This window comes from Schistocerca nitens, chromosome 12 (assembly GCF_023898315.1).
Source record: "Schistocerca nitens isolate TAMUIC-IGC-003100 chromosome 12, iqSchNite1.1, whole genome shotgun sequence".
In the NCBI taxonomy this organism is placed as follows: domain Eukaryota; kingdom Metazoa; phylum Arthropoda; class Insecta; order Orthoptera; family Acrididae; genus Schistocerca; species Schistocerca nitens.
Window position 1 is genome coordinate 130,719,112 of NC_064625.1, and position 23,950 is coordinate 130,743,061.

The 23,950-nt window shown below is 47.4% G+C and overlaps 1 protein-coding gene and 1 non-coding gene across 2 annotated transcripts in view; both read right to left on the reverse strand.

Moving 5' to 3' along the window:
- The window catches only part of LOC126214956 (C3 and PZP-like alpha-2-macroglobulin domain-containing protein 8), an 877,403-nt gene that overhangs the window by 648,930 nt on the left and 204,523 nt on the right, over positions 1 to 23,950 (reverse strand). The window lies entirely within an intron of this gene.
- Trnat-ugu (transfer RNA threonine (anticodon UGU)) lies at positions 22,939 to 23,013 on the reverse strand. The gene has a single exon. It is a non-coding gene; the product is annotated as a tRNA-Thr (tRNA).

The window sequence follows — 23,950 nt, forward strand, 5'->3', positions numbered from 1 at the left end:
TCAAAAGGATGTAGGCTGCAGTAGGTACTGGGAGATGAAGAAGCTTGCACAGGATAGAGTAGCATGGAGAGCTGCATCAAAGCAGTCTCGGGACTGAAAACCACAACAACAACTTTTTTTTTGTTTTTTTTGCAACTTTGGTCTACACGAAATATTACGAGTTAAGCTCACTACAAACAGGTCTCGTCTGCGGTACGCGAAATGAGTTACCCTGCAGCTCTAAGACTGAGTAACAAATTGCGCAGACAGGAAACCGCGGAACTCTCTGGGAGAAGTGTGTGGTGTGTGCTAGAGGCGTGGAGACCTATGCTGCCGTGGCAGGTCTCGAGTAGTCTGTGTGCGGATGAAGCGGGAAGCTGCTAAAGCGCAGAGGCTGCGCCGAGAACACAGCAGCGGAGAAGGGCAGGAACAATAAAAGTCACACAGGCCGAGGCGCGTCTTGCAGGCGCAGACTGCAGAGCAAAGGGCGGCAAACGAGCCGCGATGCCCGCTTTCTCTCCCTCTCTGTGTATGTGTTGCGCCGGCGTTGCGAGCCACATACAGACGCGTCTAGCTACTGGCTGCGGTGGGGAGGGGAGGGGGGAGCTAACCGCCGTCTGGTAGCTGCCTCTCCACCTGTTCCTGCGAAACGCGGACTGAAGTCGGCGGCGGTTCTGCTCGGTCTGAATATTCAGACGCCCATCTACACAGCGCGCTGCATAAATTATGGAAATACGTAACAGTAACAAGAAAAGCGGAAAAGTGCGACTAGGACTCGTCATCTGAGGCAGTCGATGCGCAAGTTTCCGGTTATAAGAGTACGTGACATAAATGGCTGTAACTTTTGACTGCATTGACTTTGAAGCACAAATTTTCGGCTCCGCCAAGACAGTATATACCCTAGTATTTTATATTAATTTTAGCGTGCGACATGTACCCGCTGTTGAGAAAAAGGTGTCAAATCTTCTCGCTGCTGTAGTTGAGCATACAAGTCGTTCTCCGCTGTTCCCCAGTACTGTGGAATATGAAAGTTGATATTTTTAAAAATATCGGCTAACCGATATATTCATACTTAGTAGATTGACACAGCCTGCATCGACATATAGGGAAAGATATCGATATTTCGAAAATACGATGAGAGGAATATCGACGTACCGTCGTATAGAAATATTGGACACATTGAACATACAGGGTGGTCCATTCATAGTGACCGGACCAAATATCTCACGAAATAAGCATCAAACGAAAAAACTACAAAGAACGAAACTCGTCCAGCTTGAAAGGGGAAACCAGATGGCGCTATGGTTGGCCCGGTAGATGGCGTTGCCATAGGTCAAGCGGATATCAACTCCGTTTTTTAAATAGGAACCCCCATTGTTTATTACATATTCGTGTAGTACGTAAAGAAATATGAATGTTTTAGTTGGACCACTTTTTACGCTTTATGATAGATGCCGCTGTAATAGTAGCAATAGTATAAGTACGTGGTGTCACGTAACATTCCGGCAGTGCGGACGGTATTTGATTGGTGATACATTACCTGTGTTAAAATGGACCGCTTACCATTTGCGGGAAAGATCGATATCGTGCTGATGTATGGCTGTTGTGATCAAAATGCCCAACGGGCGGGTGCTATGTGATATGTCTGCGTAAGCAGAAGAAACTAACGATCAAAGTCCGAAACAATTATTGGACTTAATTACTATTAAAAACAGTCTTGATCACGATTTATTTAACAAGGTGACCGGTTTCAACCACTACTGTGGTCATCTTCAGACCATTGAGTAGGAACCTCTTTCTGTTGAAGATTCAGAAAGAGGTTCCTACTCAATGGTCTGAAGATGACCACAGTAGTGGTTGAACCCGGTCACCTTGTTAAATAAATCGTGATCAAGACTGTTTTTAATTGTAATTATTTATAAGACATTGATCACTGCTGTGCCCATAATGTATTCAAAAGTAATTATTGGACTGTTCAATTAACCAAAACAAATTCTCCAAGAATAACATCAACACAAAACAGTGATCCGTCGTCGAATGACTACATACATGAATAAAATAGAAAACAACTGAAGTAATTTCCTACTACTCTCCGCCACAGACTTCTCCGATATACAATGCCTAATCCAGAGATCAGCGAGAAGATTCAAGCCGGGCTGTCGGGGCGGCAGCTACCCACGTTCGCTGGCGGTCGATGAACTGCCGATGTGCAGCCGAGCGCCGGCCTTTATAGCGCTTCGGCGGATGAGTACCTCGGAACTATTTTCCATCTCGTGGTTTGACGTCTGAAAATAGTTCCGGGATCTGCAGCGACCTCTTCCTTATGTTTATGTGGGCCGGTAGTGGCCCCTGGTGGCCGCTGGTGTCTTTGCTGAGGTGTTGTTGTTGTGGTTGTTGCTGTGGCCGTTCATCAATATTGCCTGTCGGTTGTGTAGTGCTTCGGTGTGCCTGCGAGGCGGGCAACCCGCGGCTGCTGGCTGTCAGTTTGGTTGCCGATACTCTAGGCGCCGTGATGTCTGGTGGAGAAGGCCACAGCACTATGTATGCTGATCGGTATCCTGGACGACATCATCCAAGTGTCCGTACCGTTCGCCGAATAGTTACGTGTTAAGTGTTCAGCCACATGTGAAACGTCAACCACGACCTGCAACAAATGATGATGCCCAAGTAGGTGTTTGAGCTGCTGTCGCGGCTAATCCGCACATCAGTAGCAGACAAATTGCGCGAGAAGCGGGAATCTCAAAAACGTCGGTGTTGAGAATACTACATCAACATCGATTGCACCCGTACCATATTTATGTGCACCAGGAATTGCATGGCGACGACTTTGAACGTCGTGTACAGTTCTGCCCCTAGGCACAAGAGAAATTACGGGACGATGACAGATTTTTTGCACGTTTTCTACTTACCGACGAAGCGTCATTCACCAACAGCGGTAACGTAAACCGGCATAATATGCACTATCGGAATACGGAAAATCCACGATAGCTGCGACAAGTGGAACATCAGCGACCTTGGCGGGTTGATGTATGTTGCGACATTATGGGAGGAAGGATAATTGGCCCCCATTTTATCGATGGCAATCTAAATGGTGCAATGTATGCTGATTTCCTACGTAATGTTCTACCGATGTTACTACAAGATGTCTCACTGCATGACAGAATGGCGATGTTCTTCCAACATGATGGATGTCCGGCACATAGCTCGCGTGCGGTTTAAGCGGTATTGAATAGCATATTTCATGACAGGTGGATTGGTCGTCGAAGCACGGTCACCGGATCTGACGTCCCCGGATTTGTTTCTGTGAGGAACGTTGAAGGATATTTGCCATCGTGATCCACCGACAACGCCTGACAACATCCGTCAGCGCATTGTCAATGCATGTGCGAACATTACGGAAGGCGAACTACTCGCTGTTGAGAGGAATGTCGTTGCATGTATTGCCGAACGCATTGAGGTTGACGGACATCATTTTGAGCATTTATTGCATGAATGTGGTACTTACAGGTAATCAAGCTGTAACAGCATGGGTTCTCAGAAATGAAAAGATCACAAAGGTACATGTATCATACTGGAACAACCGAAATAAAATGTTCAAACGTACCTACGTTCTGTATTTTAATTTAAAAAACCTACCTGTTACCAACTGTTCGTCTACAATTGTGAGCCATAATGTTTGTGACTATTACAGCGCCATCTATCGCAAAGTGAAAAAAGTGGTCCAACTAAAACATTCATATTTCTTTACGTATTACACGAATATGTAATAAAAATGGGGGTTCCTATTTTAAAAAACGCGGTTGATATCCGTTTGACCTATGGCAGCACCATCTAGGGGGCCAACCATAGCGCCATCTGGTTTCCCCTTTCAAGCTAGACGAGTTTCGATCTTTGTAGTTTTTTCGTTTGACGCTTATTTCGTGAGATATTTGGCCCGGTCACGATCAATGGACCACCCTGTATATATCGATGCTTTTTGGATAAAGAATCTGTATCACGAAATGTCGTTATTTTACTGTGGACGCGTATACGCTCGCCGCTTCGATTTTGCTACAGTGGTATCGAGTCTTTTGAACCTCTAACGTCTTACTGCAGCGGATGGGTCACGTCCATATCTCTGTTGATAAAAGAGTTTCAAGCAGTTATCATAAAACATATGTGACTCATAGTGTGCTACCATTTGTAAAATAACCTCGTTTTGATATCATGAATCGTTTATATGAGATTCAACGATTGTTACGGCAACACATTTCGCGGATGGGCAAGGATGTGAATGAATGCGTCACGCACGGCCACCCTACCGACATAAAATCCGGTAACTCAAGAACGAAACGAAATATTGTTTTGCTCTGTTTCAAGGAATATTTCCGTAGCTTATCTACATTTCATCCTCTGCAGTGTACGAGCTAAAATCAGTAGTACGCAAAATTTATGCAATGCTTCTTTTTATGGAAGCTCGTTAAAATTTCGTGAAAAGTTTTACTTTAGTAAAGGCAATGCATTACGCACGATGGATAGCGAACAGGAATTCTGTTCTTTATCAAGTGAAGATATCAGACCAGACGATGTGAAAAAATAATTTTTTTTACCAAATATTTTTCGAAAAATCGGGTGGTAAGTATTTCACATTGGTCGTAACGTTGTTGTTTTTGTTGTGGTCATACCAAATGTAAAATGACGATAACAAGAACTGCTCTTCTGACAAAAATAGCTATGCAATCATTGAAAAAAAAAGACGCAGTACGAAGGAATTATCCAAATAGGACGGAAATCGCTAATATGATGCACAAGCCCAGAGAAATAAATCACTACAATTGCATGATGTACTGAAGAGTAAGAGCTTCACAAATTTGTAAAGCCAATAACATGTTGGTCAACCTCTGGCTCTCATGCAAGCAGTTATTCGGCTTGGCACTGATCAACAGAGTTGTTGGATGTCGTCCTGAGGAATATCAGTAGATGTGATGTACATGTACAGCCAGACAAATAATGACAGTTTCGGGAAAATTGGGTAATTTATTCAAGAGAAAGATGGTTCAAATGGCTCTAAGCACTATGGTACTTAACATATGAGGTCATCCGTCCCCTAGACTTGTTGTTATTGTGGTCTTCAGTCCGGAGACTGGTTTGATGCAGCTCTCCATGCTACTCTATACTGTGCAAGCTTCATCTCCCAGTACCTACTGCAACCTACATCCTTATCAATCTGTTTAGTGTACTCATCCCTTGGTCTCCCTGGACTACTTAAACCTAACTAACCTAAGGACATCACACACATCCATGCCCGCGGCAGGATTCGAACCTGCGACCGCAGCAGCAACGCAGTTCCGGACTGAAGCGCCTAGGACCGCTCGCAAGAGAAAGAGCTCCACAAACTGAGCAAGTGAATAACGCGTTCCTGAGGGATATCATGCCAAATTCTGACCAACCGCCGCTCTAGATCTTGTAACTCCTGAGGTGGTTGGAGGTCCCTGCTCATAATACACTCCCGGACATTGAAATAAGAACACCGTGAATTCATTGTCCCAGGAAGGGGAAACTTTATTGACACATTCCTGGGGTCAGATACATCACATGATCACACTGACAGAACCACAGGCACATAGACACAGGCAACAGAGCATGCACAATGTCGGCACTAGTACAGTGTATATCCACCTTTCGCAGCAATGCAGGCTGCTATTCTCCCATGGAGACGATCGTAGAGATGCTGGATGTAGTCCTGTGGAACGGCTTGCCATGCCATTTCCACCTGGCGCCTCAGTTGGACCAGCGTTCGTGCTGGACGTGCAGACCGCGTGAGACGACGCAGTCCCAAACATGCTCAATGGGGGACAGATCCGGAGATCTTGCTGGCCAGGGTAGTTGACTTACACCTTCTAGAGCACGTTGGGTGGCACGGGATACATGCGGACGGGCATTGTCCTGTTGGAACAGCAAGTTCCCTTGCCGGTCTAGGAATGGTAGAACGATGGGTTCGATGACGGTTTGGATGTACCGTGCACTATTCAGTGTCCCCTCGACGATCACCAGTGGTGTACGGCCAGTGTAGGAGATCGCTCCCCACACCATGATGTCGGGTGTTGGCCCTGTGTGCCTCGGTCGTATGCAGTCCTGATTGTGGCGCTCACCTAACGGTGTGCGGGACCGTAGCCCAGCTTCATGGAGACGGTTGCGAATGGTCCTCGCCGATACCCCAGGAGCAACAGTGTCCCTAATTTGCTGGGAAGTGGCGGTGCGGTCCCCTACGGCACTGCGTAGGATCCTACGGTCTTGGCGTGCATCCGTGCGTCGCTGCGGTCCGGTCCCAGGTCGACGGGCAGGTGCACCTTCCGCCGACCACTGGCGACAACATCGATGTACTGTGGAAACCTCACGCCCCACGTGTTGAGCAATTCGGCGGTACGTCCACCCGGCCTCCCGCATGCCCACTATACGCCCTCGCTCAAAGTCCGTCAACTGCACATACGGTTCACGTCCACGCTGTCGCGGCATGCTACCAGTGTTAAAGACTGCGATGGAGCTCCGTATGCCACGGCAAACTGGCTGCCACTGACGGCGGCGGTGCACAAATGCTGCGCAGCTAGCGCCATTCGACGGCCAACACCGCGGTTCCTGGTGTGTCCGCTGTGCCGTGCGTGTGATAATTGCTTGTACAGCCCTCTCGCAGTGTCCGGAGCAAGTATGGTGGGTCTGACACACCGGTGTCAATGTGTTCTTTTTTCCATTTCCAGGAGTGTAGTCTAAACGTACTCAATTGGGGCGCTGCACAGTAACCTTCCTGGTGAAGTGTGTATATGGTAAGCATGAGTAGTAGTAGTAACTCTCGTCATGTGGTGTGGACATTAAAAAGGAACCACTCCGTCTTCAGGCCACAAGTGGCCCATCGGGACCATCCGACCGCCGTGTCATCCTCAGTGGAGGATGCGGACGGGAGTGGCGTGGGGTCAGCACACCGCTTTCCCGGTCGTTACGATGGTATCCTTGACCGAAGCCGCTACTAATCGGTTGAGTAGCTCCTCAATTGGCATCACGAGGCTGAGTGCACCCCGAAAAATGGCAACAGCGCATGGCGGCCAGGATGGTCACCCATCCAAGTGCCGACCACGCCCGACAGCGCTTAACTTCAGTGATCTCACGCCAACCGGTGTATCCACTGCGGCGAGGCCATTGCCGGGTGTGGACGTTACCTTATTGAAATGTAACCCCCAGATAGCTTGCGAAGAAGGGCAACAAAATGGTGTAGGCTATCGTTAATGCACCACTGTACTGAAGGGTACCGTGGAAGACAACCAAAGCTGTTCTGCTAGGAAAAGGCGTGGCACCCCAGAGCATCACTCTTGGTTGTCGGGCCATGTAGCGGCCACAATGAGGTTCATACACTACTGGCCATTAAAATTGCTTCACCACGAAACGCGAAATTTAACCGACACGAAGAACATGATTAGCTTTTCAGAGCATTCACAGAAGGTTGGCACGGTTGGTGACTCCTACAACGTCCTGACATGAGGAAAGTTTCCAACCGATTTCTCATACACAAACAGCATTTGATCGGGGTTGCCTGGCGAACCGTTGTTGTGATGCCTCGTGGAGGAGAAATGCGTACTATCACGTTTCCGACTTTGATAAAGGTCGGATTGTACCCTATCGCGATTGTGGTTCATCGTATCGCGACATTGCTGATCGCGTTGGTCGAGATCCAATGACTGTTAGCAGAATATGGAATCGGTAGGTTCAGGAGGGTAATACGGAACGCCGTGCTGGATCCCAACGGCCTCGTATCACTAGCAGTCGAGATGACAGACATCTTATCCACATGGCTGTAACGGATCGTGCAGCCACGTCTCGATCCCTGAGTCAACAGATGGGGACGTTTGCAAGACAACAACCATCTGCACGAACAGTTCGACGACGTTTCCAGCAGCACGAACTATCAGCTCGGAGACCATGGCTGCGGTTACCCTTGACGCTGCATCACAGCTAGGAGCGCCTGCGATGGTGTACTCAACGACGAACCTGGGTGCACGAACGGCAAAACGCCATTTTATCGGATGAATCCAGGTTCTGTTTACTGCATTACGATGGTCGCATCGGTGTTTGGCGACATCGCGGTGAACGCACATTGGAAGCGTGTATTCGTCTTCGCCATACTGGCCTATCACCCAGCGTAATGGTATGGGGTGCCATTGGTTACAAGTCTCGGTCACCTCTTGTTCGCATTGACGGCACTTTGAACAGTGGACGTTACATTTCAGATGTGTTACGACCCGTGGCTCTACCCTTCATTCGATTCCTGCGAAACCCTACGTTCCAGCAGGATAATGCACGACCGCACGTTGCAGGTCCTGTACGGGCCTTTCTGGTTGCAGAAAATGCTCGACTGCTGTCCTGACCAGCACATTCTCCACATCTCTCACCAACTGACAACGTCTGGTCAATGGTGGCCGAGCAACTGGTCGTTACATTACGCCAGTCACTACACTTGATGAACTGTGGTATCGTGTTGAAGCTGCGTGGGCAGGTGTACCTGTACACGCCATCTTAGCTCTGTTTGACTCAATGCCCAGGCGTAACAAGGCCGTTGTTAAGGCCAGAGGTGGTTGTTCTGGGTACTGATGTCTCAGCATCTATTCACCCAAATTGCGTGAAAATGTAATCAAATGTCAGTTCTAGTATAATATATTTGTCCAATGAATACCCGTTTATCATCTGCATTTCTTCTTGGTGTAACAGTTTTAATGGCCAGTAGTGTATAACACTACTTTCGAGAGCATCTCCAGACACATCTTCGCTGGTCATCGAGGCTCAATGCAAAGTGGGTGTCAAGGCGGTTCTACTCCAGTCAGTGAGATTCGAGGCCGAAGACGTGTCAGGAGACGCCCTGGACAGCACTGGGATGCCAACTGGAGTGTCGCCGTCCATCACCAGCAGTGACGGTCAGGGATGTCATTTCTTGTCACAGAAGGACCCCTTTGGATGTCATCCTTGGCACTTTACAGCACAGCGATACCTCCGCGATATTCCGCGCCGTGTTCTTTTGTGCTTCATGGCACGGCATCCTGGGCTTACAAAAAAATGGTTCAAATGGCTCTGAGCACTATGGGACTTAACATCTGAGGTCCCCTAGAGCTTAGAACTACTTAAATCTAACTAACGTAAGGACATCACACATATCCATGCCCATGGAAGGATTCGAACCTGCGACCGTAGCGGTCTCGCGGTTCCAGACTGAAGAGCCTAGAACCGCTCGGCCACGCCAGCCAGCTCAAATCTTTCATTTGCTAACTACGCCTATCAGTAGTTAGTGCCTTCAGTAGTTAGAATCTTTTATTTAGCTGGCAGTATTGGCGCTCGCTGTATTGCAGCATCGCTGTATTGCAGTAGTTCGAGTAACGAAGATTTTTGTGAGGTAAGTGATTCATGAAAGGTATAGGTTATTGTTAGTCAGGGCCATTCTTTTGTAGGGATTATTGAAAGTCAGATTGCTTTGCGCTAAAAATATTGTGTGTCAGTTTAGTGATGATCAGAGTAATTAAAGAGTAAAATGTCTGAGTACGTTCGGTTTTGCTCAGCTGTTTGAACGTTCGGTTTTGCTCAGTTGTTCGAAAATCAAATATCGTAAGAGGTTTACCAGTACAGTCATTCTTAATTTTTCTAAGGGGATGTTTCAAAATCAACTTTTTTTTTTTTTTAGTTTGTTATCATTTATTTGTCTGTACATGAACGTTACATGTACCTATTTCCGTCCCATTAGGATAATTCCTGCGTGGTACGCTGTTCTTTTTTGTCTTGCAAGGGGAGGGTCTGAAAAGTGTATCATCTATTTTAAAGTCCTGCCAGAACGATCTATAATCAAATCAAAGACACACGTGTTTCGGCTTCTGCTAGATGCTCCCAAGTTTTTGAAAAGAAGTCGAAGTCAAAGTTGGCGGTGGAACATTGTGTTTTAGATGCTATACGACGAACGATTGTCTGAAAACAGGCATTTTTACTAACGTAACAAGAGATTCAACGTTGGTGATGTTCGACTTTATTAAAGTTTCTACGTTTTCATGCTGTATTTAGGGTACCCATCATTCTAGGGGACTTGAAGAACGAGGTTGGCGGTCGATGAGTTTAAGACTGCCAAGCTGCTGGTCCGTATTCGATTCTTGGTAGTGGCTTTTTTCTTCATTCGATATTTTTTCTGTGTATCTGATAATATTCTGATATTCGGAATACTTTTCTTTGACTTGTTTTTAAGGTACAAAATCAGGAGGTGTGAGTAATAATGAAAAAGGTATAGACACTGAAGCGCCAAAGAAACTCGTATAGACATGCGTATTCAGATTCAGAGATATGCAGACACACAGAATACCGCTCTCGAAAATGCCTATATACACTCCTGGAAATTGAAATAAGAACACCGTGAATTCATTGTCCCAGGAAGGGGAAACTTTATTGACACATTCCTGGGGTCAGATACATCACATGATCACACTGACAGAACCACAGGCACATAGACACAGGCAACAGAGCATGCACAATGTCGGCACTAGTACAGTGTATATCCACCTTTCGCAGCAATGCACGCTGCTATTCTCCCATGGAGACGATCGTAGAGATGCTGGATGTAGTCCTGTGGAACGGCTTGCCATGCCATTTCCACCTGGCGCCTCAGTTGGACCAGCGTTCGTACTGGACGTGCAGACCGCGTGAGACGACGCTTCATCCAGTCCCAAACATGCTCAATGGGGGACAGATCCGGAGATCTTGCTGGCCAGGGTAGTTGACTTACACCTTCTAGAGCACGTTGGGTGGCACGGGATACATGCGGACGTGCATTGTCCTGTTGGAACAGCAAGTTCCCTTGCCGGTCTAGGAATGGTAGAACGATGGGTTCGATGACGGTTTGCATGTACCGTGCACTATTCAGTGTCCCCTCGACGATCACCAGTGGTGTACGGCCAGTGTAGGAGATCGCTCCCCACACCATGATGCCGGGTGTTGGCCCTGTGTGCCTCGGTCGTATGCAGTCCTGATTGTGGCGCTCACCTGCACGGCGCCAAACACGCATACGACCATCATTGGCACCAAGGCAGAAGCGACTCTCATCGCTGAAGACGACACGTCTCCATTCGTCCCTCCATTCACGCCTGTCGCGACACCACTGGAGGCGGGCTGCACGATGTTGGGGCGTGAGCGGAAGACGGCCTAACGGTGTGCGGGACCGTAGCCCAGCTTCATGGAGACGGTTGCGAATGGTCCTCGCCGATACCCCAGGAGCAACAGTGTCCCTAATTTGCTGGGAAGTGGCGGTGCGGTCCCCTACGGCACTGCGTAGGATCCTACGGTCTTGGCGTGCATCCGTGCGTCGCTGCGGTCCGGTCCCAGGTCGACGGGCACGTGCACCTTCCGCCGACCACTGGCGACAACATCGATGTACTGTGGAGACCTCACGCCCCACGTGTTGAGCAATTCGGCGGTACGTCCACCCGGCCTCCCGCATGCCCACTATACGCCCTCGCTCAAAGTCCGTCAACTGCACATACGGTTCACGTCCACGCTGTCGCGGCATGCTACCAGTGTTAAAGACTGCGATGGAGCTCCGTATGCCACGGCAAACTGGCTGACACTGACGGCGGCGGTGCACAAATGCTGCGCAGCCAGCGCCATTCGACGGCCAACACCGCGGTCCTGGTGTGTCCGCTGTGCCGTGCGTGTGATCATTGCTTGTACAGCCCTCTCGCAGTGTCCGGAGCAAGTATGGTGGGTGTGACACACCGGTGTCAATGTGTTCTTTTTTCCATTTCCAGGAGTGTAAGATAACAAGTGTCTGGCGCAATTGTTACTGCAACTACAATGGAAGCTAATCAAGATTTAAGTGAGTTTAGACGTGGCGTTACAGTCGGCACACGAGCGACGGAACACAGCATCTCCGAGATAGTGATGAAGTGAGGATTTTCCCGTAGGATCATTTGACGAGTGTACCGAGAATATCAGGAATCCGGTAAAACATCAAATCTCCGACATCGCTGCAGCAAGGAAAAGCTCCTGCAAGAACGGGACCAACGACGATTGAAAAGAATAGTTCAACGTGACAGAAGTGCAACCCTTCCGCAAATCGCTGGAGATATAAGTGCTGGGCCATCAACAGGTGTCAGCGTGCAAACCATCCAACGAAACAACATCCATATGGGGTTTCGGAGCCGAAGGCCCACTCGCGTACCCTTGATGACTGCACGACAAAAAGCTTTACGCCTCGCCTGGGCCTGTCAACACCGGCATTGGACTGTAGATGACTGGAAACATGTCGCCTGGTCGGACGAGCCTCGCTTCAGACTTTGTAGCGGATGGACGTGTACGGGTAGGGTGACAACCTCATGAATCCGTGGACCCTGCATGTCAGCAGGGGACTGTTCAAGCTGGTGGAGACTCTGTAATGATGTGGGGCGTGTGCAGTTGGAGTGATATGGGACCCCTGATACGTCTAAAGACGACTCTGACAGGATACACGTACGTAAGCATCCTGTCTGATCACCTGCATGCATTCGTGTCCATTGTGGATTTCGAAGGAAGTGGGCAATTCCAGCAGGACAATGCGACACCCCATACGTCCAGAATTGCTACAGACTGGCTCTGGGACTTGTTGCAGCACTTCTGCGTGCTCGCAGGGGCCCTACGCGATATTAGACAGTTGTACCAGTTTCTTTGGCTCTTCAGTGTTTAATGCATTGCTAGATACAGGGTGTTTATAAATGAATATTGGAGTTTTAACGGTTTATAATACTTTTACAGTAAACTTACAGTTATAAATTATATGTCAAATGAAAGAGGAACTCAAGCAGTTTTACCAAGAACCTTATAAATGTTAAATGTGAGCTCCATTTGTCACACGGCACACATCAAGTCTATAGCCGAGTTCTTCACAAATGTTGTTAAGTGTGTCTTCAGTTATTGTAGCAACAGCTGCTTCAGTCCGGTTTCTTAAGTCAGGGAGGTCCGCTGATAGCGAAGGCACGTACACACGATCCTTGATGGAGCCCCAAAGGAAAAAATCGCATGGCGTTAGGTCGGGTGAACGCGGAGGCCATGCAAAGCAAGCCCTGTCATTGGTCCCCTTGCGGCCTATTCAGCGCTTGGATACAGTGAAGTTCAACCACTGTAACCAATCGCGTACTTCGCTACGCCAGTGAGGCGGCGCACCATTTATAAGGTTCTTGGTAAAACTATTTGAGTTGCTCTTTCATTTGACGTATCATTTATAACTGTCAGTTTAATATAATAAATATTATAAAGCGTCCGGCTGGGATGTCCGAGCTGTTCTAGGCGCTACAGTCTGGAACCGCGTGACCGCTACGGTCGCAGGTTTGAATCCTGCCTCGGGCATGGATGCGTGTGATGTCCTTAGGTCAGTTAGGTTTAAGTAGTTCTAAGTTCTAGGGGACTGATGACCTTAGAAGTTAAGTCCCATAGTGCTCAGAGCCATTTGAACCATTATAAAGCGTTAAAACCCCGATATTCATTTATAAACACCCTGTATTTTCATCCTGATAGATACTACAAAAGTAAACACACCTTAAGTATGTTATTGCATACTGCTAAGTGATCGTCCATTCGTGAACGTTCTCACAGTCAATGGGGCGAAACATGCTACAGTAAGAGGCGAAACATTAATGTTTTTCGCACCATGTACAACACACGTATGATATCTCGCGGCATTGGCATGTTATCCAATACACCGTTCGGGAAAAACATATCTGACTCACGTTGCTGGAAACAGATCTAACTATTTGGATGTGTACCAAGCGTATAAAATCGTATTTTGACAACTGTGTATTGACCAACGCACCAAATTTGATAGCAACCGGCATGTCTTTTAATTCTCTGCTCTGCTGCAATGTCGTATGTTTTTGCACCCGTGCGATGAAGTTCTTTAGCTTTCGGTGGTATCAATTTCACGGTGCAGATCGGCTGAGCGTCGAACACTGCTGTTGTGTACACAGTTCCACGTAGTCAGCGCGCACACAACTATCCCACTAGAGCGCGCCCCGCTAAGCACAACAGCGCAGGCGCAGCGCTCGTCCATCTCCGCACTACGAGATGGCGCTGCCTTAGAGACGGACCAAATTCTGCTTCCGCCGATCTGCGTATTAATATGTAACGCAGCCAAAGAGATTGTTGCTAATGTAGAACCTTTTCTCCTCGGGGATCACACACGCGTAATGATACCTGAACGAGTGAGGTATTATAACGAGTGTACAGACCTCCGATTAGTCAGTCTGCATTTGTCTGCACCAGTCTGTACCAGTCTAATAGTCAAGTTTCAGTCTGCACCTAAGAAGATTATCATATTCCTGTACATAGCCATGAAGATAAATGTATAGATACTTTGTCAAGTATCAGAGATATGTGAGAATAAGATTAAAGTACCAAGACCAAAAAAATAGCTCTGAGCACTATGGGACTCAACATCTTAGGTCATAAGTCCCCTAGAACTTAGAACTACTTAAACCTAACTAACCTAAGGACATCACACACACCCATGCCCGAGGCAGGATTCGAACCTGCGACCGTAGCAGTCCCGCGGTTCCGGACTGCAGTGCCAGAACCGCTAGACCACCGCGGCCGGCGTACCAAGACCAAAGGAACTTCAGATTGTCAATTGTAAATAGAATCCAGAATCAAGTTAAGTAATTTTATGCTTGTTATTATTTTAATAAATGTGTGTGAAAATTAATCAAGTTCTGTTTAAAGTTCGTTACCGTCAATCTGCTACTCTAAGCATGCAAGTGGGATTTCTGTCGTCTGACCTAACGGCAGACGAAAGGACTTGGAAGAGCAGTTGAACGGAATGGATGGTGTCTTGAAGGGAGAATATAAGATGAACATCAACAAAAGCAAAACGAGGATAATGGAATGTAATCGAATTAAGTCGGGTGATGTTGAGAGTATTAGATTAGGAAATGAGACACTTAAAGTAGTAAAGGAGTTTTGCTATTTGGGGAGCAAAATAACTGATGATGGTAGAAGTAGAGAGGATATAAAATGTAGACTGGCAATGGCAAGGAAATCGTTCCTGAAGAAGAGAAATTTGTTAACTTCGAGTATAGATTTAAGTGTCAGGAAGTCGTTTCTGAAAGTATTTCTATGGAGTGTAGCCATGTATGGAAGTGAAACATGGACGATAACTAGTTTGGACAAGAAGAGAATAGAAGCCTTCGAAATGTGGTGCTACAGAAGAATGCTGAAGATAAGGTGGGTAGATCACGTAACTAATGAGGAGGTATTGAATAGGATTGGGGAGAAAAGAAGCTTGCGGCACAACTTGACTAGAAGAAGGGATCGGTTGGTAGGACATGTTCTGAGGCATCAAGGGATCACCAATTTAGTATTGGAGGGCAGCGTGGAGGGTAAAAATCGTAGAGGGAGACCAAGAGATGAATACACTAAGCAGATTCAGAAGGATGTAGGTTGCAGTAGGTACTGGGAGATGAAGAAGCTTGCACAGGATAGACTAGCATGGAGAGCTGCATCAAACCAGTCTCCGGACTGAAGACCACAACAACAACAACAACAACGGCAGAAGATAAACACGCCACAATAAGACCACGAGACATATTGCAGACACTCGCCTACTTCGTTAGAGCGACAAGTCAAATAATCTGATGGTGTGTGTACGGAAGGTCTTACAGTACGCGCACCACAACTGCTACAGGCAATTTCAGCGTCAGCGGATGACACCATACTAACGGAATTATGGCGATACTCGAACGGAACTTGAGAACCATATCGAAACAGTAATCTTTCAACGTGAAGGGGATCGATAAATTTCACGTAAAATACGTACTGGTCTGCATCAAAATAAGCGGTGTGGACTTGATCAGAGTTCACACGAATGGCATCGAAAAGCCAATTGTGGATTTCTAGAAACGCGGGCTGCACGTGTCGCGTTGTTTTATCGAAAGTGAAGCTCACGGTACCTTTTCGTGGAACACACGTGGAAACCGAGGTAGCCATAGCGAGCGGCCGACGCGCTGCAAGTAGACGAACACTAAACAGACAGTAAAGGCGGAGCGGAGGTGCTGCGACTCACTTGGCAGACAGACAGACACTAACGAGGAAAACTCCACACAAGCGACGCTGCGGCAGGTGAAATAAACAAGAACCTTCCCGTTCGGAACTCGAAGCGGAACTGAAATTGTTTAGCTTTCGATGGTATATAAAGTTCACGGTGCAAATCGGCGGAGCGTTTTAATCATCTACGAAAATCCTATCGTAATGCGACACATGATGATGATGATGAAGTCCCATACTCCGTGGCAGAGCGTAGAGGAATGATGCGGGATACCCGCACCGCCATACTAGTTCCTGGTGGAGGTGGTTTGCCATTGCCTACCTCCGACTGTAATGTGGGTGAATCGTGATGATGATGACGACACAACAACACCCAGCCATCTCGAGTCAGAATAAAATCACTGACCATGCCGTGAATCGAACCCGGGACCCCCAGCTTTTTTTTAAAAAAAATCATATTTCGTTCGCTTTCGTTGGTTGTATCTGCTCGGGGCCGACGTCGTAAGACATCCGTTTAAGTTCTTTGTTGATCGACTAACTCAGTTTTTTTTATTACAGAGGGCAGCTAACCCTCTGACCGAACACGCTGAGCTACCGTGCCGGCGATCACTAGCAGTCGAGATGACAGACGTCTTATCCGCATGGCTGTAACGGATCGTACAGCCACTTCTCGATCCCTGAGTCAACAGATGGGGACGTTTGCAAGACAACAACCATCTGCACGCACAGCAGCATGGACTATCAGCTCTGAGTCCATGGCTGCGGTTACCCTTGACGCTGCATCACAGACAGCAACGCCTGCGATGGTGTACTCAACGACGAACCTGGGTGCACGAATGGTAAAACGTCATTTTTGCGGATGAATCCAGGTTCTGTTTACAGCATCATGATGGTCGCATCCGTGTTTGGCGACATCGCGGTGAACGCATATTGGATGCGGGTATTCGTCATCGCCATACTGGCGTCTCACCCGGCGTGATGGTACGGAGTGCCATTGGTTATACGTCTCGGTCACCTCTTGTTCGCATTGACGGCACTTTGAACAGTGGACGTTAAGATCCTGTACGGGCCTTTCTGGATACAGAAATTGTTCGACTGCCGCCCTGGTGAGCACATTCTCCAGATCTCTCAACAATTGAAAACGTCTGGTGAATGGTGGCCGAGCAACTGGCTCGTCACAATACGCCAGTCACTACTCTTGATGAACCGTGGTATCGTGTTGAAGCTGCATGGGTAGCTGTACATGTACACTCCATCCAAGCTGTGTTTGACTTAATGCCCAGGCGTACCAAGGCCGTTATTACGGCCAGAGATGGTTGTTCTGTATACTGATTTCTCAGGATCTATGCACCCAAATTGCGTGAAAATGCAATCACATGTCAGTTCTAGTATAATACACTCCTGGAAATGGAAAAAAGAACACATTGACACCGGTGTGTCAGACCCACCATACTTGCTCCGGACACTGCGAGAGGGCTGTACAAGCAATGATCACACGCACGGCACAGCGGACACACCAGGAACCGCGGTGTTGGCCGTCGAATGGCGCTAGCTGCGCAGCATTTGTGCACCGCCGCCGTCAGTGTCAGCCAGTTTGCCGTGGCATACGGAGCTCCATCGCAGTCTTTAACACTGGTAGCATGCCGCAACAGCGTGGACGTGAACCGTATGTGCAGTTGACGGACTTTGAGCGAGGGCGTATAGTGGGCATGCAGGAGGCCGGGTGGACGTACCGCCGAATTGCTCAACACGTGGGGCGTGAGGTCTCCACAGTACATCGATGTTGTCGCCAGTGGTCGGCGTAAGGTGCACGTGCCCGTCGACCTGGGACCGGACCGCAGCGATGCACGGATGCACGCCAAGACCGTAGGATCCTACGCAGTGCCATAGGGGACCGCACCGCCACTTCCCAGCAAATTAGGGACACTGTTTCTCCTGGGGTATCGGCGAGGACCATTCGCAACCGTCTCCATGAAGCTGGGCTACGGTCCCGCACACCGTTAGGCCGTCTTCCGCTCACGCCCCAACATCGTGCAGCCCGCCTCCAGTGGTGTCGCGACAGGCGTAAATGGAGGGACGAATGGAGACGTGTCGTCTTCAGCGATGAGAGTCGCTTCTGCCTTGGTGCCAATGATGGTCGCATGCGTGTTTGGCGCCGTGCAGGTGAGCGCCACAATCAGGACTGCATACGACCGAGGCACACAGGGCCAACACCCGGCATCATGGTGTGGGGAGCGATCTCCTACACTGGCCGTACACCACTGGTGATCGTCGAGGGGACACTGAATAGTGCACGGTACATCCAAACCGTCATCGAACCCATCGTTCTACCATTCCTAGACCGGCAAGGGAACTTGCTGTTCCAACAGGACAATGCACGTCCGCATGTATCCCGTGCCACCCAACGTGCTCTAGAAGGTGTAAGTCAACTACCCTGGCCAGCAAGATCTCCGGATCTGTCCCCCATTGAGCATGTTTGGGACTGGATGAAGCGTCGTCTCACGCGGTCTGCACGTCCAGCACGAACGCTGGTCCAACTGAGGCGCCAGGTGGAAATGGCATGGCAAGCCGTTCCACAGGACTACATCGAGCATCTCTACGATCGTCTCCATGGGAGAATAGCAGCCTGCGTTGCTGCGGAAGGTGGATATACACTGTACTAGTGGTGACATTGTGCATGCTCTGTTGCCTGTGTCTCTGTGCCTGTGGTTCTGTCAGTGTGATCATGTGATGTATCTGACCCCAGGAATGTGTCAATAAAGTTTCCCCTTCCTGGGACAATGAATTCACGGTGTTCTTATTTCAATTTCCAGGAGTGTATATTTGTCCAACGAATACTCGTTTATCATCTGCATTTTTTCTTGGTGTAGAAATTTTAATGGCCACCAATGTAATTGTCTCATTGTAATAAAACTCATTGACACGAGTTTTTTGATTGTTTGTCTAGGAAACCGAGTAGGCACAATTCCTAGTCACAACAGGACCCTGCCCTACTTAGACTGTATTACGTTCGATTCGCAGTGCCACTGTCTGGATACAAACCGTATGTTGATCTTATTTTTCACTATTCTCCTTACTCAGTGTAATTTAATCCAGCCTCGTTCGAAGGCACGTCGTATTCACACGAGCAAAGCTCGCCTTCATGCCAGAGCAAATGGAACAGTCACGAATCGGAGCGCCTTGTCTTCCTTCAAAACGGAAAATTTGTGCGTGTGGCGACCACAGCGTCACAGCTCTCGCATCAAAAATTGAGGGGGCAGAGAAGCAAGACGTGTATCCGATGCAGCAGTTCGTAAGCGACAGATGATCAATAGGCACAGAGACCTCGCGAGACCTCGCGAGAAACCGATACGTCACAATCCGAATATACGGAAGATGGCAAATAGTTACTGACACCTTCCGTGTGCAAGTAACGTTCACTGTGTGGTCAAAAGTATCCGGACACCTAGCTGAAAATGACTTACAAGTTCGTGGCGCCCTCCATCGGTAATGTTGGAATTCCGTATGCTGCTGGCCTACACTTAGCCTTGATGACAGCTTCCACTCTCGCAGGCATACGTTGAATCAGGTGCTGGAAGGTTTCTTTGGGAATGGCAGCCCATTCTTCACGGAGTGCTGCACTGAGGAGAGGTATCGATGTCGGTCGGTGAGGCCTGGCACAAAGTCGGCGTTCCAAAACATCCCAAAAGTGTTCTATAGGATTCAGGTCAGAACTCTGTGCAGGCCAGTCCATTACAGGGATGTTATTGTCGTGTAACCACTCCGCCATCGTGCATTATGAACAGGTGCTCGACCGTGTCGAAAGATGCAATCGCCATCCCCGAATTGCTCTTCAACATCAATGTAGGCCAGTGCTGTGATAGTGCCACGCAAAACAACAAGGGGTGCAAGCCCTCTCCATGAAAAACACGACCACACCTTAACACCAACGCCTCCGAATTTTACTGTTGGCACTACACACGGTGGCAGATGACGTTCACCGCACATTCACCATACCCACACTCTGCCGTCGGATTGCCACATTGTGTACCGAGATTCGTCACTCCACAACGTTTTTCCACTGTTCAGTAGCCTATTGTTTACGCTCCTTACACCGAGCGGGGCGTCGTTTGACATTTACCAGGGCGATGTGTGGCTTATGAGCAGCCAGTCGATCACAAAATCCAAGTTTTCTTACCTCCCGCCTAACTGTCATAGTACTTGCAGTGGATCCTGATGCAGTTTGGAATTCCTGTGTGGTGGTCTGGATAGATGTCTGCCTTTTACACATTACGACCCTCTTCAACTGTCAACAGATGAGGTCGGCCTGTACGGTTTTGTGCTGTACGTGTCACTTCACGTTTCTACTTCACTATCACATCGGAAACGGTCGACCTAGGTATGTTTAGAAGAGTGGAAATCTCGCGTACAGACGTATGACAGAAGTGACACGCAATCACCTGACCACGTTCGAAGTCCGTGAGTTCCGCGGAGCGCCCCATTCTGCTCTCTCACGGTGTCTAATGTAGTGATGGGGAGCTCGTGAATGAGTCTTTCAAATGAACGCTTCACTTCAGTGAAGTGTGAACTAACCACTCAATTTCAGTGAACTGGTACTTCAAACTCTTCACAGATAGCACACTCCACACTTTTTTCTAGTTCACTCACTCTCTTCCCCTCTCCCTCACCCACTACATCGGCGCTACGTCACTCACTTCACTTCAGTCCTCCCTGTATTGCCTGTCGACGAATCGCGCGGAGTTTGTAGGGAACGATAGGTTTACGACGGGTTGTGGTGGTGAGGGGCGAGGGGAAGGCAGCGTCAGCTGCTAAGTGCAGTGCTACATTCCTCGTGACTATTTGTGCAGTTATACTTCGCGTCTACGGGTAGCCTACCGTTGGCAGCGGATTTTACCTGAAATCGTAACAATGACTACAGGTGACAGTTTACGTTTTAAATCTGGAGGGTTATTATTCTCAACAAAAATAAAATCTACAGGAAATCTTCTGAATAATTACTTAACGTAGGTATATAGACTGTGACAGTGGTAAACATACTCATTCTATTTTGGATTAAATGTTACAAGGAACATAAAATTGGATTGCATTTCGTTGGTAGCCCTATTTTTCAGTTCATGAATACAACAAATAATATTTCATTCGGCAGATAAAGACTTTTTTGGACGCTTCATGAGAAAATTTCGAGCAAGATTAAATGTAATACCTTCCTTATATGTGACAGGCTTCTCTGTTTATCTTTCCTTTGTCACCTTCGACCATGCTCTATTTAAGTTAACTCAGACGCTGTGAGAGCGTAAAACGTTGCGTGCACGTTACTGCATAGTTCGGCCATCTGTTGGTAAAATTATGAAGTATTACGAAGCTTCATTGTACGAGCGAGCGTAGCAGCGGCTGAGCGGCGAACTGGGCAACTTCGCCAGGCTTCCGTACTTCACGAATGAACTACTTCATTTGAACGCTTCAGGGCAAAGAGTGAAATGAATGAAGTAGTTCACTGGAATGAACGAGTTCGACCCATCTCTAGTCTAATGACTACTGAGGACGCTGATATGGAGTACCTGGCAGTAGGTGGCAGCACAGTCCACCTAATACGAAAAACTTAAGTTTTTGGGGAGTCCAGATACTTTCAATCACATAGTGCATCGCAAGCCCATTGATAATTCCGCACATATCTATACCACCTTGAGCTGCGTATTACGAATGCTGATGTAGGCTAAGTGAGGGAGAATTCGAACAATGGGTGACACGGACCAGGGCGTGTTTCAGAAATTCGCCGCTAGAGTGCAGCTCCCGCTGCTTGTGAAGAGTCTCTTCTGAGAACAAACGTGGCGCAGAAATGTTGTTGTTATTTCCGTGTTAGTTCCGGAGAAAAAAAATCACATTCTCTGTCCCGGTAAGCCGAAAAGTTTTATCACGTTGTTATGCTTGCTAAACCGGCCATTCCTCGCACATATGAGTGCCGGATTAGCGGAAGTGCCGGATTGTTAAAGTCGTCTAAAATTTAGTATAAACACATTTAGTATAAACAGATAGGGATTGTACTTTATCAAATCAAACAAATACGTTCATTTTTACAGAAAACTTAGTGCTTGAGTGTGTACATACCTATTAGTATTACTCGACATTCACTCTCAAACATGTCGAAAAAATATTTTTCTATTCCTTTCTTGGGGCCCATCTCCTATCAGTTCCAGCGTCTTCTGCGTAATAAATACAACTGCAACGTTGCCTTTTCTGCCAACAATAAGTTGAAAAAAAAAACTTCATTCATAATTTAAAAACGACTCGTTCCCTTTAGAAAGTTCAGGCGTCTATAAAATTTTCTGCGACACCTGCTGTTCCTACTTCTTAGGACAAACAATACGTGGCTTTACAACCAGATATAAAGAAATGATAATTAAATAGACACCCTAGCTGCAAGCAGGCGTTGATACACTTCATTGGGGACATGTTGAAAATGTGTGCCCCGACCGGGACTCGAAACCGGGACCTCCTGCTTACATGGCAGACGCTCTATCCATCTGAGCCACCGAGGGCACAGAGGATAGTGCGTCTGCAGGGACTTATCCCATGCACGTTCCCCGTGAGATCCACATTCCCAACATGTCCACAACACTACATTCGTAGTGCGCCTAATAGATGTTTGCCCATCATACTCATTACTCGTGGCAGATTAATCTACCAAGTCCCGTACGAGTTCGGGCATAGCGTGTGCGTTCGCACAAGAAGGTCAAAGGCCGGGAACCCATATTTTTAACTATATATGACAGTAGTATCTGTTCCCGAAAGAACAGTTACCGTCGATGACCATGCAGCTTTGCTCGAAATGAAATGATAATTAAATAGACACCCTAGCTGCAAGCAGGCGTTGATACACTTCATTGGGGACATGTTGAAAATGTGTGCCCCGACCGGGACTCGAACCCGGGACCTCCTGCTTACATGGCAGACGCTCTATCCATCTGAGCCACCGAGGGCACAGAGGATAGTGCGTCTGCAGGGACTTATCCCATGCACGTTCCCCGTGAGATCCACATTCCCAACATGTCCACAACACTACATTCGTAGTGCGCCTAATAGATGTTTGCCCATCATACTCATTACTCGTGGCAGATTAATCTACCAAGTCCCGTACGAGTTCGGGCATAGCGTGTGCGTTCGCACAAGAAGGTCAAAGGCCGGGAACCCATATTTTTAACTATATATGACGGTAGTATCTGTTCCCGAAAGAACAGTTACCGTCGATGACCATGCAGCTTTGCTACCGTCATATATAGTTAGATATAGAGAACACCTATTAAGAAAAAGTGGCACTAGCCCTCAAAATTCTTCATTTGCCAACCATCTTCTGATTACATGTCACGCACCTAAAGCTATTTCCGATAGCAACATCTTGCACACCGAAAAGAAGGGGCGTAAATTAGATATTCTTGAAGAGTTAGAGATTTTTAAACATATTTCTCGAAATGATGACCTCATTCTCAATGAGCAGCGGCAGTTGTGTAACAAAAATTTTTTTAACGGTGTAAAGGCATTTAATTTCGGGTCTCATCGTGCAATTCGCCGAAGTGTTATTTTCCATCTAAGTCATCGCATAATTTTTCATTTATTAAAATGTTTATTGGCCGTACTTCCTGTTGTATCGTTTTCTACCAGTTGTGTTAACAGTTTTATATATATATATATATATATATATATATATATATATATATATATATATATATATATATATATATATATATATAAAATTGTCTTTCATAAATTTGTAATGATGTTATAAACCACTTTGTCATACATAAATGACCTAGTAGATAGTGTCGGAAGTCCCATGCGGCTTTTCGCGGATGATGCTGTAGTATACAGAGAAGTTGCAGCATTAGAAAATTGTAGCGAGATGCAGGAAGATCTGCAGCGG